Source organism: Marmota monax, unplaced genomic scaffold, assembly GCF_021218885.2.
Source record: "Marmota monax isolate L192 unplaced genomic scaffold, Marmota_monax_Labrador192_F-V1.1 WCK01_AAM20220418_F8-fsc00019, whole genome shotgun sequence".
Taxonomy (NCBI): Eukaryota; Metazoa; Chordata; class Mammalia; order Rodentia; family Sciuridae; genus Marmota; species Marmota monax.
In genome coordinates, this window is record NW_026695242.1 from 7,850,455 (window position 1) to 7,867,441 (window position 16,987).

The following is a 16,987-nucleotide window of genomic DNA, read 5'->3' on the forward strand; positions in this document are numbered from 1 at the left end:
AGTCTGACTGACCAGCACTTGATCCGTCCATACCTGTGGAAACTCTGGGGGCTGCCCTTCTTGCTTTCCCTGCACATCTCAGGATTTAGAAACAGGGTCTGGGGTTCCCGTAGGGACTTTCACAGCGTGAGCTCTCCGCTCACTCCTGCCTCTCTCCTCCAGCTCTCTGTCCACAAGTTCCATCGGCCTCAGTCTCCTCAAATAATAACCCATCACCTCAATGGAGCGTCCACTAACTTCTCCCTGAGTTCCTCCTCCCTGTGATGCTGTCTGAATAGCGCCTCCAGGCCAAGCTGACCACAGTTCTGCTGATGGGTGTCCCTTCTCTTGAGACTCACAGTCGGAAGCTGCTACTGTCCAATACCTGAAAACTGTGGTTCCGTGTATCTTGTGTGGCTCTCTGTGTGTGGATAGAAGGACGGAAGTCAAGGCCTCCCTGTCTTTGTCATGGGTGGAAGTGGTGGCCTCCCTTTCTTTGTTGGGGTCCTCTCCTGTTATCACACCTGCCAGCAGAAGACGCCCTCTGCTCCTCAAATCTGGGCATGGCTCCCGGGAAGAGACCCGAGCAGGCCAGGAAATAGCCTCACAAGCCCAGTCCCCTCCACGTGGCCCCTTCAACCCGCCCCTTCCTCCTTCCTACTCAGGTCTCCTTGGAGCTCCAAGCCTGGTTTGTCTCCCAGACCAAAAGGATTGAAACCAACAGATTCTGACCTTTCCTTGGCAAACACGGATCCAGGTGTTCTGACAGGAGTCATTTCTTGAAATCCTCCCCAGACTTCTCTAAGGATGAGAGAGAGCTACTGTGGTTCATTTGGCAGGTGCTCTGGGCAGGCCACACGCGAGGCATCTCACACACACCACTGCATCTCATAGTCACCGTGATCCTGGGATATCGTGAGCGTGAACCCCACTTTGCAGATGAAGAAACTGAGATACAGGCAAGCTGAGTGACTCGGTTGAGTGTCCAAGGTCCTACAGCTAAGCAGAGCAGGAGGACTTCTTTTTTTTTTAATGAGCCAAATGGAAAAGTCTAAGTGCTATAATGACATTTGTTTTGCAACATCAGGAGCAGCAGAGATACTGAATATAATTTGCTTAAATCGTAAATACTGAGACTGAAATATGCACGTGTAAATCACATTTAGGCGCCACAGACTGGAAGCTCCTTATAAATACACAGCAGTATATATAAAGCACAAGATAAGCAAGATCAACGTGAGATGGTGGGTACTTTGTTCCCCCACTCCTGCAGCTTCAGGTGGAGGTGGCTGGGGGTGTTCTGGGAGAGCATCACGGCCTGTTCCCTGGCAGCCTTACACTTCTCTTCTCCCTGCAGGTCCTGAGCATCCAAGGCCAGCAACTGCTTGGTCAGCGGCTCCTCGGCTCGATGTTGCTCTCATCAGACTGATGTCCATCCAACGAGAGGACTTCTCCCTGGATCTCCAAGAACATTCTAGACCACCTTAGGTGGCGAGTGCTCCTCACCAGCATACAGCTCCCTCTTCTCAAGGGCGTCCTTCAGGTGCACGGAAGCCATCAGAGTTTGCACTCTCCCCTGCTCTATCCTGGGCTTCCCTGACACAGGGATTGTTTAATTTTTTTTCCAGACTCACCTCATCCAGGTGTCCAGTCAAACCCTGCCGTTCTGTCTTGGAGCTCAAGTTCAATTCAGGAGGACTCTGAGTTTGGAGAAATTCATTTTTTCTTTCTCTCATCCTCTCGAAGACCCAGGTCAAATGCATAAGCAGTATCAACTTCCTCTTCTAAATCCAAATACTTCAATAATCTGTTGATATCTTTTGACTACCTCCCTCCGATCGTTTTTGGGTTCTGTGCACCCACACAAACCTAAAGCGCCCGGTTTGCAGCCAAGTCTGTGAGCTCACCTTCTAAGTGCCTGCAAGTGTCAGCACCGTCCACTCCCATCAGAAGCATGGAGCGCCTTGGCCTTGTTCACTTGGCACATCACAGAGCTGACCTTTGTGGCAGAAGATGAGTGTCCTTGGAGAATGGCGGGAAGCCAGCTTTGGGCAGTTTTCAATGATCTCTTGCATGGCACAGATTTGAGTTCAAGTGTGAGATTCTGTTTTCCTCAAGAAGATCGTGCCTCCTGTTGTAATATGTGTCGGCCTCAGAATGAATCCTGAGGCCTGCCTCTAGCTCGTCAGCCGCACAGTTGTCTCCGCTGTAAAGGGCACAATCTTCTCTTTCACAAGGGCCTGGGCTTCCTTACAGATGCTCTTTGTTTCCATCCCGTGGGGAGGGTTTGCACTCTCCTTGAGAAGGCATCCGTCTCCTGCGCTCCTCTTCCTGGCTTGCTGAAGGTCGCCTTTTCCTTCTGTTGCTATAGAGTCCATCTCCAAGAGTTGTTTTGTTAGAATTCTCTCCGGTTTCTTGTTTAAAAGATACACATTGAAAAAAAAAAAAAAGGCTTGTTGTCATTGTGATCCAAAAGACACTCGAGTACAGAAAGGAGGTGAGTTACTGAGTCTCTGTCCTACCTGGACATGGCAGTGATTATACAAACAGCCGTTACTCAGAGTCCAGTCGGAGCTGGGGCTCTGGGCTGTGAATTCCAAATTTCTTCAACTATAAAGGAGAGCAGCAGGGGTTGGGGCTGGGGCTCAGCGGTGGAGCACTCGCCTATCACACGTGAGGCCCTGGGTTCGATCCTCAGCACCACATAAAAATAAATAAAATAAAGATGTTGTGTCCATCGACAATCAAAAAGAATAAAACTAAAAAAGAGGGCAGCGTACGCCATCCTAAGACATATCCTTCATAAGGTGTCTCTATTGGCCTAGAAATGGCGAGAATTCTTTAGATCTTAACATCATAAGTTATTCTCTGGGAACCAGCAGGACATCTTAGCGGAATGTAAACCAGTAGCTCACCTTCCAAACCTCGCAGGACCCCACCCCTCCAATCTGCACAAAGACTTTCCAGAAAAGTAACTAAGCAGAAGGAACAGGGCCACCGTGAGACCCATTCCTACGTTCCTCACGTCCCTTATGCCCACCCTTCAGCACCTCAAAGGCTTTTCCTGCAAAGGTGCAGGAGTCCCCGGGAAAGGACACATGCTAAGGGGACGTCTGGAGCTATGGAGGACTAGCACCTCTTGGCCCCTACAATGTGCCACCTCCACCCCAAGTACATGCCGCAGAAAGGTGACAACTGAATACTCTCGTCACTCGTCTCCCATTTGGAGTCGGGAATGCTTAGTGCCTATTCCAAGTCCCTGGATTTCTAGCAAAAGGCTCACTCTCTCAATCAAGGTGGACAGCCACCCGAAACCAGTTCCTGGAGGGTGTCGGAGGCCCATGCAGGCCTCGGTCCTGACTGCTGGGCTCACCCTGGTAGGTATGGGTGACAGCAGATCTTGTCCTCCCCAGCAGGGCGGTGAAGTGGCCCTTCACCCAAGTGGCGGCACAGAGTTGGGCTCCCAGCAGCATAGCACTCGATCCTGCAGGCTGGGTATGACCCTGGCGGCCGGGGGACAGGTGGGCAGCGGAAGCTACTGGCCACAGCAGCGGCTCCTGGTGTCTCGGCCCTGCCTTCTCCTTGAACTGGACCACAAGCCACCTGCAGGGAGCCCAGCGCAGGGGGAGACCTCGGCCGCACCAGTGCACCCCACCACGCTCATCGGCCAGCGCAGACATTTTTAAGCAGCACCGGGAGCCCAGGATCCCCGCACCCCGCAGCCTCAGCAGGCCTCTATGCCACGGCTGCTCTGGGCGTCTGGGCCATGCTTCCTTCTGGGCCATTGTCCTGCTAGCCTGGTGCCAGCTTCTCAGCTCCAAGGCTCTGCGCTTCCTCGAGGGTGACTCAGCCAGGGAGCAGACGCTGAGATTCTCTGATTCTGTGACCCCTCTTGACCAGTCCCCACCCATCCAGCTTCAGTGCCATGCCCTCAGAGCCCCCGCCAAGCCTTAATCCCCTTGTGACTGCCTGGGTTACTTCCAGTCTCTGCACTCACACCTCTGAAACCACAGGTCACCACTCCCCCATCCACCTGGGCCCCAGGGGTAGGGGGGTTGAGAGGGGCTGAAAACCTCCAGAGCTCAAAGTTGAATATGTCCCCTGGGGGAATTCCCAGGACCCCAGGACCCCTGAGGAACCACCCCCTTCAGAGCACCAATGACAATAAAATAGTCAGTGACTGTGGGTAGGTGGCCCCTGGCTCACTGTCTACTTTCCAGTTCCCCAGGGAAGATTATTCGAGGGGTGGGGAAGGGATCAGGAAGTGAAGGGCCAGCTGCAATGTCCTCTACCTGCTTCTCTCCCTGGACTCACGACTTTGACCTTCAGCACCTTTCCCTTCAGCTGGGGCCAAGGAGGCAGGAAATCGGGATGTTACTTAAGGGCCAGGTAACAAAGGTCAGGTCTAGTTAGGATCCAGGAGTTCTGTGCTTCTGACCAGGGCTCCAAACCCAAGTCGGCCCCAAAGCACAGCTACTGTAGGAGAAATACAAACAATATCCTTCATTTGGATAATATTTTAATCCTGTCACTGTGAAAAACAGACTAACAGCCATAGCAACCGCTGGCCCAGCCCCGACTCTGAGCCAGACGCTGCTAATCCTCGTGGCCTATAGGATAGATATTATAATGCCATTTGCCCCAAGAGGAAACTGAGGCACAGAAAGGTGGGGGGAAATTGGCCAGGGCCCTTGGAGCAGGGGAGAGCAAAGCTTGCTGGATTTCCGGCCCAGGAGGACCTCTCTGTACTCCTCACTTGTATCTGCCAAGCAACGAGCAAGCTCGTCCTCCCCAGCCGCTCACAGGAAGCCGTGAGAGAGGCAGAGCGGGGCCGGCAGGACTTGCAACAGCCGGGGAAACCAAGGCTCCCGGGCCAAAGTCCCCCTGCAGGCCAGGAGCAGAACCAGGACAACCTCTGAAGCTTGCTCAGCCCTGAGCGTGGACCCTGCCCCCACCCCGTGTGAATGGGTACTTCTGTTTCCATGGAAACTTGACCGAAGCCAAGGGACGAAAAGGAAACCAGCCCAGTTTCAGACGCGGCTTCACGGCTTCACCGGGTGGGACCCGTTTCTGGCAGGGTACACGCCACTCTAGAGTTCATGAGGCCCTTTCTCAGACGCCGAGTTAGATCCAACAACAAGCTGAGTAGGGATTATTTTACCCATTTTACAGATCGGGAGCCTGAGGTTCCAGATACAGGCATGTGGCCCTCTGATCATCAAAGGCTTCTTGGAAGCCCCAAGAGGGACCCATTCATAAGCAGCCATGTGATGGACTGTCATGGGCCGGCACACATCTGAACATCTGGGCTCCACAAAGCACTAATGAGCTGGGGGGAGAGCAGGGGCTCAGCCCAGCCAGGCCCTCTGGGTCAGGCCTGATGCCAGACTGTGAATAGGACGGGCTGGGCAGAGGCCCCAGGAAGCCGGGGCCTGGAGGCCACAGCCAGGCTCTCTCCCAGGGCACTAATTGGGGTTGAGCCGGGTCAGAGGGGCCCCAGAGTCCCACCAGCAGTGGTGTTTGGAGCTAGGCAGGGGGCAGGCAGCCTCCGTGTCTCCTTTTGCCCCTTGGTCTCTGACCTCAGAGAAGAGGCCTGCACGAGGTTGCCCTGGGGACTTGGAATCTGAGCTAATGAGGCCCTCCAAGCCCGACCCAGCCTGGGGGTGCAGCAACATCGCAGCAAGAGACAGAGAGCTGGGGACCTTTTCTGAACCCAGCACCTGGGCCCTCTTGGGGGTAACAAGCATCCAACAAGTGTCTACTGAGTGATTGGTAAGTATGCTGGGAATAGAGGCCTGAGCAGGGCTGTCCGCAGGCAAGCTGGGAGGAATAGCCACCCTGCAGTATCCTCCCATGTAAAATATAGACCAAGGATCAGAGGCATTGTCACGTGCCCAGGGACAGAGCTGGCAGGCCACAGATCCAAATCAGAGCAGACCACAGCCCTTGCAGCCATTCCCCAACGTGCCAAGTGCTTCCCTCTCCCCTCTCTCATTGAGGTGTCGCCAGGCCGGACACCTTGCCAAGCATTTTCCATGGATGATCTTGTTAAATTCTCATGATCAGTCTAAAGAAAGGACTATAATCCTCCTATTGGAGATGAGGAAAAGGGACACAGAAAGGCTAAGTGACTGCCCAAGTCACATGCATAGGCAAGTTAGACAGTCCAGGAAGCAGGAAACAAGGTTGGCAAGGGGGCTGGGGTCAGACCAGCTGGGAAGTGGACCAGCCATGGGGGGGGGATGGGCGAAACAGGGAGAAGCGCCGATCCTGGAGGACTTTCTAAAGGAAGCGGCCACCATCCAACAGAGGGGTGGGAGGGGAGTCCACATCATGACCTCTGAGCTTGGCCCTCTCCTCCCGTCACTCTCGGGCCTCCAGCTACTTGCAGAAGAATGTGTGTCGCAGGTTTGGCATCCAAACCCGGCAGGTTGAGATCCTGGGTTTCCACAGCAACCGCATCCCTAACAGCATCCAATAAGGACATTATTTGGCTGTGGTAAGCACACACGATCTTTTGATTACCACTGAAGGTATTGAGAGCAGCTTCCTCCTCGACAAGGGCCCCCTCCTGTCCTTGAAAAAATAGATGCTGCCCTCCCTGGGAAAAAAAATGGGGGACCGGAAAGGAGGAAATATCCTCACACAAAAGAGGGAGAAGTGGGGGGATGATCAATGTTTGCATTAATAGAGTTGCCTGTTCAGCGCTTCTCCTCTTTTATAGATTAAGATAACGGGCTCATCAGGGATATCTTCATTTCCCAGAGCAAAGAAATTAATGACTCACTAATGGTGCAATTCAAAAATTAATATACGCCATCATCTCAAATATGTCGTTATTAATCAGTTGACAGTGGGGGACTCCTAAGGGGGTGTGTCCACTGTGTCTGGGGTGCTCCGGGATGGACCTGTATTTGATGGACACTTTCAGAGGCTAGATTGGGGTCATTTCAGAGGCTAGCAGGGGCTGGGGGTTGCAGACCCAGAGGTTGGGGGTGCCCACTGGGACAGCTGTAGGAAGAGCCCTAGGCTGGGAGTCAGATGACTCAAACTCCATGGGTGACGTTGGGTAAGTCCCTCTGGGACTTGATTTGCCCCCTGTGTGCTGAGCAGTGTGTCCAAACTCCCCATCACCGAGCGCTCACTCGGCCATCAGTGTGGGCAACTCCAGTCAGCCTGGTGCCACAGGCGCAGCAGGCCTGAAGACCCCCGGCTCATCCCCCTCTCTCTGGCAGTGGACCCCAGGGCTCCACAGAGCCCAGTCACACACCCTGGGGAGGGCGGCCTCTGGCCTCCTGTGACCCCCAGATTCTCTGAGAGTGTGGGCCAGAGGGCAGTGGTTTAGCCCTTCAGGGAAGCATCCCTAGTCCCTAGTCCTGCAGCCCACTGACCCACATGCTGCCCGATGGCCCTGCCATGGGGGGCCTGCACCACCTGGGGTGCTTCTTGTCTCTCACCATCCCTAGCCAGCAAGGTAGGAGCAGGGACATCCTCCTCCAGGCCCAGGAGAGGTCTGAGACCCACAGAGGTCTGAGCCGGATGGGCCAATCCAAGAGGGCGGGGCCTCCCTGGCCAATATGTCGTTATTAATCAATTGACAGTGGGGGACCCCTAAGGGGCCTCCCTGACTGCTGCACCTTCAGGGCCTCATACCCAGCAGGCACTCCATAAATGCTTATCCTATGAATAATGTTTTGCCTGTAGGCAAGCAGGCTGGGAGGGTTGGCCAGGGGGTAGAGGAGGTGGAGGGTGAAGGGGACTTCAGGGACTGAGGCCTGAGGCTAGCACAGGGAAGCACAGGGTAGTTCCTGCAGACTAACTAGGCCAGGCCTGCTCCTAGTCCCCACGCACTGAGCACCTCGCTTGCCCACCCCGCCAACCTCCAGATCACTCGTGATTATTTCCCCATTTTACGCTCAGAGCTTGCAGAGTGGCGACCAGCTGCCGAATCCAGGTGAGGCAGGTCTGGCCCCCACCTCCTGCAGTGACCCGTTAATAACTTGCTGTTTCTCGGAAATGATTCTTTGCTCCCATGAGATTTACCGCCTCCCTGGCCTGATCCCCACGAGCTGGGCAGAACCCACGTTGCTCTTCCCCTTTTACAGATGAGGAAGTGAGGCTCAGAGTCCAGAAGCCAAGCCAGCCTGCGTGGGTAGGGGTCGGCTCAAACCCTGGCCTCCTGGCCCTGCCCTTTGTGCGGGCAGTGGGGGTGGGTCGCACCTGGTAGAGAGTGAGATTTACTCAGCCCAGCCCCGGTGGAAGGGGAGGGCCAGGGAATGCAGGCTGCACACCTGTGCGTGCGCAGCCTTGAGCTCCGTGGGGTTCCAGAAGAGCCCAGGGACACGTGGAAGGGAGAGTTGGAAGGGTTAAACCCGCAATGTTTTGCAGATGGGGAAACTGAGTCCTGAGGGGGCAGGACCCAGACCTCACAGAAAAGGAAGACAGATATTCTCTGGGTGAGACGCGGAGGGGGCCCTTTTCTGCAGGATCCGAATCCCCTCTCTGCCGATGCGGGTGGGGCTCACTATGAATTGGAAGGTGGACAGGATGCCCCTCGGGCTCCGGGAGGCCTGCAGATGTGCAGTTCAGAAGGCAGAAGCGGCAGGTATGCTCAGCTGAGCACAGAGGATAGGAGCTCTTTCCCAGGTGGCTCAGGGCCTTGGGAGCTGTGTGGTGGACGAGTCGCTGCCCCCGGGTCTCACCCCTGCGCCAGGGAAGAGCCTGGAGCATTTATAAAGCAACACTTCTGGAGTGCTTACGAGGCGCCAGCTGTCTCCATCTGTCATTGTCTTTGGCACCCTGCTCGCTTGCAGGTGAAAAGACAAAGGCCCAGAGAGGGCAGGGGCTGGCTCAGAGGGCAGCTCAGCAGAGGCCCAGTGCTGGGGAAGCAGGGAACTGCAGAGCAGGTGTGAGGAGGGGTGGTTTCCCTGGCGACGCCAACGGCCCACAGCCACCCTCACCCAAGATACCAACGACCACCCGCAGCATCAGTGGACACTCGAGGCGTCCCTGTGCCCAGGGCAGGCGGGCAAGGGAAGCAGGGGGTCTTACAGGCATTGGAGCCAGGAAGGCTCTGTCCTGGTCCCAGCTCTTCCCCAACGCTCTGTGGGAGTCTCTGTCCCCTCATCATTTAAACGGAGTTCAATCCATCAGATTCCATGAAAAGACTGACACCAGGGGACTCAGGGGACCAGAAAACTCCTTATCACAGTATCGCTTCCCAGCTAGCAAGTTTCCTGGCTTTACAGACCTCCTCCCAAAGTCCAGGAGGCTCACTGTCACCAACGCCAGCAAGCACTGATTTATCTCAGCAAGGCATGGTGTAGACCTACTGTGCGCCACCTCCCAGGGCCCAAGGTGCAGCTGGCTCAAGGCGGTCACCTTTGTCTGCAGCTGTTTTCTCTAGTGGCTGCTTTGGCACACATACACACACGCGCACACGCACACGCACACACACACACACACCCTGACCATAAATGTGAATCGAGGCAGCAGATGGCAAGCAGCATAATGGCTGCTCCTTTCAAAGGAAAGCAGAGTCGGGCATTAGCAAAATCCTCCACCTCCCGCCTTCCCCACCTCTCTTTGGCTTCCCTGGTGCCTGGAGATGGCCCTGCCATGGAGGCCCACACCACCTGGGGCGCTCCTTGTCTCTCACCATCCCTGGCCAGCCAGGTAGGAGCAGGACATCCTCTTCCAGGCCGGGAGAGGTCTGAGAACCAGAGAAGTCCCGTCACCTGCCCAAGGCCACAGTGCAACAAGGGGTCCCACAGCTGAACTCCTGTGGTCACGGCCACAGCCCTGCCTCTCCTGGCCCGTCCAGCTTCTTCTCTGGTGCCTCCCCCTCACCTGTCTCTGCCCCACCTGTCTGTCCTCCGCTCCTCGGGTCTCCCTCCTCTGCGTCTCTCTGGGGCTCTGTGGTTGTTCCTAAGGCTCCGCTCCAGTGTCGCTCCTGTGGGTCTCTACCTGGCTGTGGGGTTGCCTAAGCAGGCTCTCAGCTCTGTCTCCTTCAGCCGCGGGGAGGCTGAGAGGGCAACTCACGCCCCCTCCGCTCCAACCTGTCCGGCCCATGACACCCTGGCTGGAGGAGGAGGCCTGCGGGGCGTACCGTGAGTGTGAGTGGGAAAGGGCTTTCCACACCTGTGCCCCCGACTCCCTCAGAGGCAGGGTGAGCCCCGTGGAAGGCCGCAGGACCTGGGTGGCTACTGGCTCGTGGCCAGCCCCTTTGTGCACAGTAGGACATATTTAACCCCCTGGCTGCACAGATGCCATCACTTCTCTTAGTCGAGTTAGGTTCGCTTGCCTCAGACAGAAAGGGGTGGGTTTTAACATGGAAGGGGGGGTCCCGATAAGATGAGTAAAAATAGAGGGAGTTGGGCTTGGTCAGGGCGAGAGCTAAGCTTGGGCTGAATTAGTGGAGAGCTGCTTCTCTGGGAGAAGGGTTGGGAAGCCGGTCTATGCTTTGGGTCATAGCTGGCCTGGGGGGCCTGTGTCTGGTCCCCTGTTCCTTACTCAGTGCCTGTTACAACAGGACTAGGCTCTCAGGGCGTGGTGGCCACACCTAGAACCCCAGCCACTCAGCAGGCTGAGGCAGGAGGATCGTAAGATCTAGGCCTTCCTGGGCAACTTAGTGAGACGCTGTCTCAAAATAAAAAATGAAGAGGGCTGGGCGTGCAGCTCGGTGTAGAGCACCCCGGGTTCAACCTCCAGCACCACGAGAACAAGCAGGACCAGTTCAGCCCCCAGGAAAGAAGAACGAGGTTAGAGCGGGGGCTGCTGGGGCCACGGGGAACCCCGCTGCCTCTGCCCTTGGAACCCACAGACCCTCAGTCCCTCCTTCCAGCCAGGGATCTCTGCTCCCCAGAGGTGTTCCCTAAACACACAGGCAGGAGGGAGGTCCCCAGAGGACAGAGAGTCCTGGGCACCGCAGGAGCGCAGTGTGGCCGAGGCCAGGTAAGGCTGGTGGCAAGGTGGCCGAGTGAGGCTTGGCGTGGGGGGGCATTCTCTCTGCTACCCTCCAAAGCTCGCTCGTCCTGGTGGCCACTCTTGAGTCCCTGGAGAAGTGAGTCCACCTGACCCAAGAACTGGGACCTGCTGAGGGTCTCCTCACAGGGCCCTCCTCCTGAGGAACCAGCTGCCTCTTCTAAACACGAAGCTCTCACGCCAAGATGGGGCCCTCTGCTGCGAGGTCTGGGGAGGGAGGGGACGCCATGAAATTCCGGGACTTTGGTCCCCATCCAGTCATACCGTCCTCTGGGTCCAGGTCAGCACAAGTGGGCAAGTGACGGGGCTCGTGCCGACGGTGGGGAGAGGTGGCCCTGGAGAAGGGCCTCTCCCTCTGTCCAGGGAAGAGGAGGGAAGGGTGCCCGAGGTGCCACCACCTCCGGAATCCTGCAGCGCTCCTGGCGACCGGCATAGAAGGAGGGCCGGCAGTGGTGCCTGGGGCAGCGCCTGCCCTGCTCCTTAGCGGGGCGCAACCCCTCCGCCATGATGCCACCCACCGCCATCATGCCTCGGCGTGTGACGAGAGGGCAGGATTAGGAAGTCTGCCCCAGAGAGGAGGCACGCCTACCAGACACAGCAACAAGACTCGCCTCCTTCCTGCAGCCCGGCCCTGGCCCGAGTGGGCTCCCACCCTCCCTCGCCCTGCCACCAGGCTGGGGATAAAGCCAGGGAAATGGGAGCCGTCTGGTCTGGGAGAACCAGCTTTCCCCACTGCAGGGAGGGTCGGGACTGAGAGCACGGCAGGCAATTGAGATATTACAGGAAGGTGTGTCGGCTCCACCATGCTAGAACATTCAAGAGCACTCACCATCAAACCGTTAGCACAGTCGCACTCTGAGACGGGCTGCGTGGCAGGAGGGAGGAGCCCTCCCAGGAGAGCGCAAGCGGGTGTGTTCTACTTGTCAGTGCCTCCAGAAAGGATTCCCGCTTCCAGAAACATCATCCGGCCCTTTCTACACTTGGGCTCTGTGATTCTGCCTGGCGAAGTGGGACGTAGAAGAAAGTGCCAGGAGCTAGACCCTGGGGTTCTTTCTATCTAGTCCCAATATTATCTGTGTGATCCTGGACAAGCCACAGACCCTCTCTGAGCCTCAGTTCTCCCATCATAAAATTCTGAAAATGAATGAATCCCTGGAGTCCAGACTATGCTTTATGGATCTCGGTTTCCCAGGAGCTGCTTCAGAGATGCTGGGGGGTGATGGGAAAGTGGTGGGGATACGATTTCAGGTCCCTTCCCCAACTCTAAGAGAGCAGCTGTCCAGCTGCCCATAAGACCCTGTGTGAACCCAAGGTCCCTGCTGACAGAGGCACAGAGACTCCGGGAGGCGGTGAGCGCCTCTGGGCTCTGGTGTCTGGACCCACAGTTTCTTTTCAGAGACGCTGACTGACCTTCATCCCTCATCCTTCGCTAGTGCACAGTCTCACTCTGGGGACCCCGGGACATCTAAGGTGTGGTCTCTGCCCTCAGTCCCCCTAAGAGGAAACCACCCATGGTCACGAAGACTGGGGCTTGTCATTGGGTTGGTTTAATCTATTTCTTAGTTCAGTAAAGAGCCGCGCTGCTTCCTGGGAGAGACCCAGGACCGGCCACCTTGCAGCATGGGGCGTGGCTGATGGGAAGGTGGGGGGTGGCACCAGGGGAGAAGAGAGCAGGAAGAGAGGGGACGACGTCCCACCCCTCACTTATAAGGAGCCAGGTAGAGCAGTCCTTGGTATGTCCAGAGCCATAAGTGACCTTTCTCTGGGTCACACCAGGGACAGCTTCCCTTTGGCAGCACCAGGAGCCTGGGGACATTCCAGCGCGCCCTGAGCCAGCGGCACAAACACAAAGGGGCGTCAGCAGGTAGCAGACAGGAGCTTGCAGATGCCACCTTGGGGACGCCAAGTTAGCCTGCAGCATTTCCAGGTGCATACTGCCACCTGCTAAGCGGGGCCCTTGGGGCAGGGGACATAGGCCAGCCAGCCAGCACTGACACGTCACTCCAGACTGTTCCCTCTGTTGCCGGACTCGGGTGTGTGCAGCACATGAGTGAGTGGCCCTGGCTTGAAAGGAGAGGGTTCCCTGGAGGGAGAACAAATATGAAGGGGGTTCAGGCATTTCTTTTTGCAACTCTTTTATGACGTAAGAACCATAACTTGTTGTTGTTACATCTTACTCTACTGTGGGCCAGTGACTTGGACGAGGGACATTTGTAGGGCTCCTCTGCTCTATGATGTCTGTGGCCTTCACTGACTCAGCACACAGGCTGGGCACTGGAACCGGACAGGCGTCTCTCTCTCCACACGGCCTCCCACGCGGCTAGCTCGGGCTTCCTGGCATGGCACCTGGTGGTACAAGAGGCCAAGGTGGGAGCAACCCATACTCTAAAGGATGGGCCTGGAACCTCTGCTGCTTGGTCACAGAGGTCACAGACCAGCAGGATTCACAGAGGGGAAACATACCCACCCCTGAAGACCTCAGAGACTTTGTGGCCCTTTTTAATCCACCAGAAAGAACGCTTTTGTTTTCTGTTGTCACTGTGCGGATTATCCCAGATTTCGCTGGGTACGACCACACCCCTTTATTATCTCCGGATTCTGGAGGTCCAAAGTCCAGCCCAGCACGGCTCAGCTGGGTCTCTGCTCTGGGATTCACGAATTCAGAATCAAGGAGTTCTCAGGACTGCTGCGTTCCTCCCTCAAGCTTTGGGGCTGAATCTGCTTCCAGGCTCATTCATGTTGGGGACAGAATTCATTCCCCTGCCATTACAGGATCAGTGGAGGGAATACGATTTAGATCCCTTTAGGTTTTCCTGCTGGCCCCTCTCTGTGTCTGAAGGCCCTCAGTTCAAGGTCTCCTTCCTCCAAATTCAAAAGCAGCAATTCAGGGCCAGCTCCTCCCCATGTTCCAAGTCTCCCTGTCCCTCCGTCTGCCCACCTCGCCGCTGCTTTCCCTCACCCTGCGTCTCTGACCGACTCTTCCGCCTTCCTCCTCTGTGATGACGGCTCCTGTGGTTACACTGGGCCTGCCAGGTAATCCAGGGTAACGTTCCAAGGTAGGCAGATTAGGGATGTTAATTCCATTGGCAAAGTCGCTCCACAGCCTACTTGGATTCTCGTCCAACGGAGTGACCTTGGACAGGACTCTGGGGGAGACATCTTTAAAATTCCACCTACCACGGGTGACTTTCCAAGAAAAGAGAGCAGGTTGGGCTCTGCACACGGTGAGACCTGGAAGGACCCAGAGCAAAGGGGCCTTCCTGGCAGGAGTGCTGCAGAGGCAAAGGCCCCGAGGGACTGTCACATTGTGCTAGAGCAAGCTCTCCAGCTGGGATCTGCTGCAGGTACCTGAGCAGGAGGCAGGGGTGGGAGCTGGTCCCCAAGCAGGTCCAGGCTGGAGAATTCAGACTTCAGGGGGAACGATACGTTGAAGTAATTAACTGGGATTTCATGAACGCTCCGGGAGACACAGCAATCAGGGATTCGGCGTGCCCTAACATTTCATGGACGATGCTGTCCCTGCGTGGACACGTGCATTCTTCTTCCCTAGAGGACTTGCATGACATGCTCCAAAGAGCCCCTGATCTACAAAAGCCACAGCCCATTGCTTTACTCTTTCTCTCCCCAACCTCTCCACTTAGCCAAACTCCAAGTTAGTAAATACTAGAAGAATCCAGTCCTGTGACAAAATGTTCCCTTCCACTTGGGTGTTGGGAACCTATGGCCATAGAATTGTGAACCCTATTTATTTTTCAGCTTCTTTCTTCCCTCTGCGAGGCCCCTAAAAAGGGACAGACAGTTACGATCAGATTAGACCCGTTACCTCCCAGGTCGGTCAGGCGCCCACCTTGCAGAGCTCCCCCTGCTGGTGAGCAGGCTGCACTCCTGGTAGCTGTTGCCAAAAGATGCTACCGGCTGGGACATACCACTGGTGGGAGAAAGAGAGAAGGCGAGTCAAACAGGAGGTCGCTCTGAGCTGCGTTCTACATCAGCCACATCAGGGATGTCCTGGTGCTACATCATGGACCACCCGGTACCTCCAAAGGACCCACAAAATTTTTTGCCCCAAACACTGGCCCCTGGGAACCTGGCACAAATGACATCAGCAACAGGAACAAGAGTGCCAGACCCTATTCTTTCATCTCCCTGGCCCTGGCCCTAGAGGACCCAGAAGCAGGAGGGCAAGAAAATAGAAGGAAAAATAAAACCACTCATGCTTCATTCAGGGGTCAGTCCTGCGCTGGGGAGAAGACAGAGGTTCAGAATTGGGTGTGAGACTGAAGCTTAGATTGAAACTGAACTGGCTTTGATTGAAAGTGAGTCCTGATTGCTAAAACAAGATTCTCTTTATAACCAACAGTGGCCCCAAAACTATGGACTCTATCCAAGATGATGTCAAGAGGCAGGGAAAAGAGACTTGGTAGGAGCAAGTTTAAAGGCATGGAGAAAAAATACAGCCATTCCCCGTGAGCATCCCATCAAGTTCAACCCCATTATATTAGTCAGAGAAATTCCCCCCCAGCAGCTCTAATACACAGCCCCGACATCTCAGTGGCTTGGCCAGGCAAGGTTCATGTCTCCCTCTTGGGAAATCTGATCCGTGTCAGGCAGCTTTTGGGGATGTCTCTCCTCCATGCAGTGACTCAAGGATCCAGGTTCCTTTCATCTTTGGCTCCACCATTTTGCAACTTCGAGATTCCTCCGGCATCACCTCGGCCACAGACAGGGAAAGAGGGTTGTGGGAAAGCAGTTATTCACCTTATTCCAGAAGTAACACATCAACCTGCTGCTTGAATTCTATTGGCTGGAATGAGTCATATGACCAACTTAAGACTAAGGGACGCTGGCAGGCGTAGAGAAACTTGCGGGTATGGGTGGCCGCTGACAGTTTTTGCCACAGCAGTCAATGCCCTGGTCAAGCATCCGCCAATCACCAGATCTTCATTCTACTGATTCTTATCAGAGGCCACCCGAGCTCAGTGTTGTGCTGGCCCCTGGGGAGATCCCACGAAGAGGAAAGCCTCAGTGCTCGCACCTCAAAGACACAGTCACACGGGGTGTTCGACATGGACAACTTGGGGTGACAACTGCAGAGGCGGGAAGTCCAGAGTATCTTGGGAGCACGTCCGAGAGCACAAGCTCAGACTCAGGAGAATTGCTGGAGGAAGTGAGACCTGAAGTGAGACCTGAAGTCAGCCAGGAGCAAGGTGGGAGGCGGAGAACAGGAGAAGAGCACTCTGGGTAACACTCGTGAGGGCCTAGAGACCAAAGCGGGGGCCTCTGGAGAATGCTCAGGCAGCCCTGTTCCTGGGTGCTCGCGGGTACTTCCTCCCTCCCGATCCACATGGGTCCTGGCTGTGCATAATTCCAGCTGGCCCCCACCTCTCCAAGCCTGGCAAGTTAGGAAGATGCCACATGTCACATGGGTTGTGCGACGTTGGGCAAGTTGGTAAGCCTTAACTTCCTACTAGTTGAATAAAACACTCGGAAAATTCCAGAAGACTGGATAACTCAGCCTGTGACTTTGACCCACCTGATGAACCCTCTTTGGGGACCGCCCTTGCCCTCTTGTTATCGCACTTCAACAAGAGAGCAAGGCCAGCTGAGCCCTGAGGGAGGAGGGAGGCCAGGTGTGACCCGGTGAGCTGGGGCGGCAGGGAAGGCGGTCGGCTGCCCACCTTCCAGACCAAACCCACCACTAATGAGACCTGTCTGTGGAATAATTAGCTGCAATCACAGTGCGGGTACATTAGGCAGACGTGGCCTCGGTGCAGCCGTGACAGATCCTGGGATGCAGGAACCAGGGCTTTGAACACTGCATTACAGCAGGGGATGCGTCCTAATGTCACTTAATTACCCCAGACAGCCACGGCTGTAATTGAGCCCGGATGGGCTGGCGGGAGTGAGCACGGGCGTCCAGAGGAGGCTGACGCTTTTGTAATGACAGCACTTTGCAAGACAAATCTGGCCTTGGTGAAGAGACAGAGGATGAGGTGGGGGTGGGAGGCAGGAAGCTGTGGTGGCT

The 16,987-nt window shown here is 55.7% G+C and overlaps 1 pseudogene; it reads right to left on the bottom strand.

Annotated features, from left to right (window-relative positions):
* Window positions 1–1,210: 1,210 nt before the first annotated feature.
* LOC124075945 (BAG family molecular chaperone regulator 5-like) lies at window positions 1,211–11,486 on the bottom strand (annotated as a pseudogene).
* Between the last annotated feature and the right edge of the window lie 5,501 nt (window positions 11,487–16,987).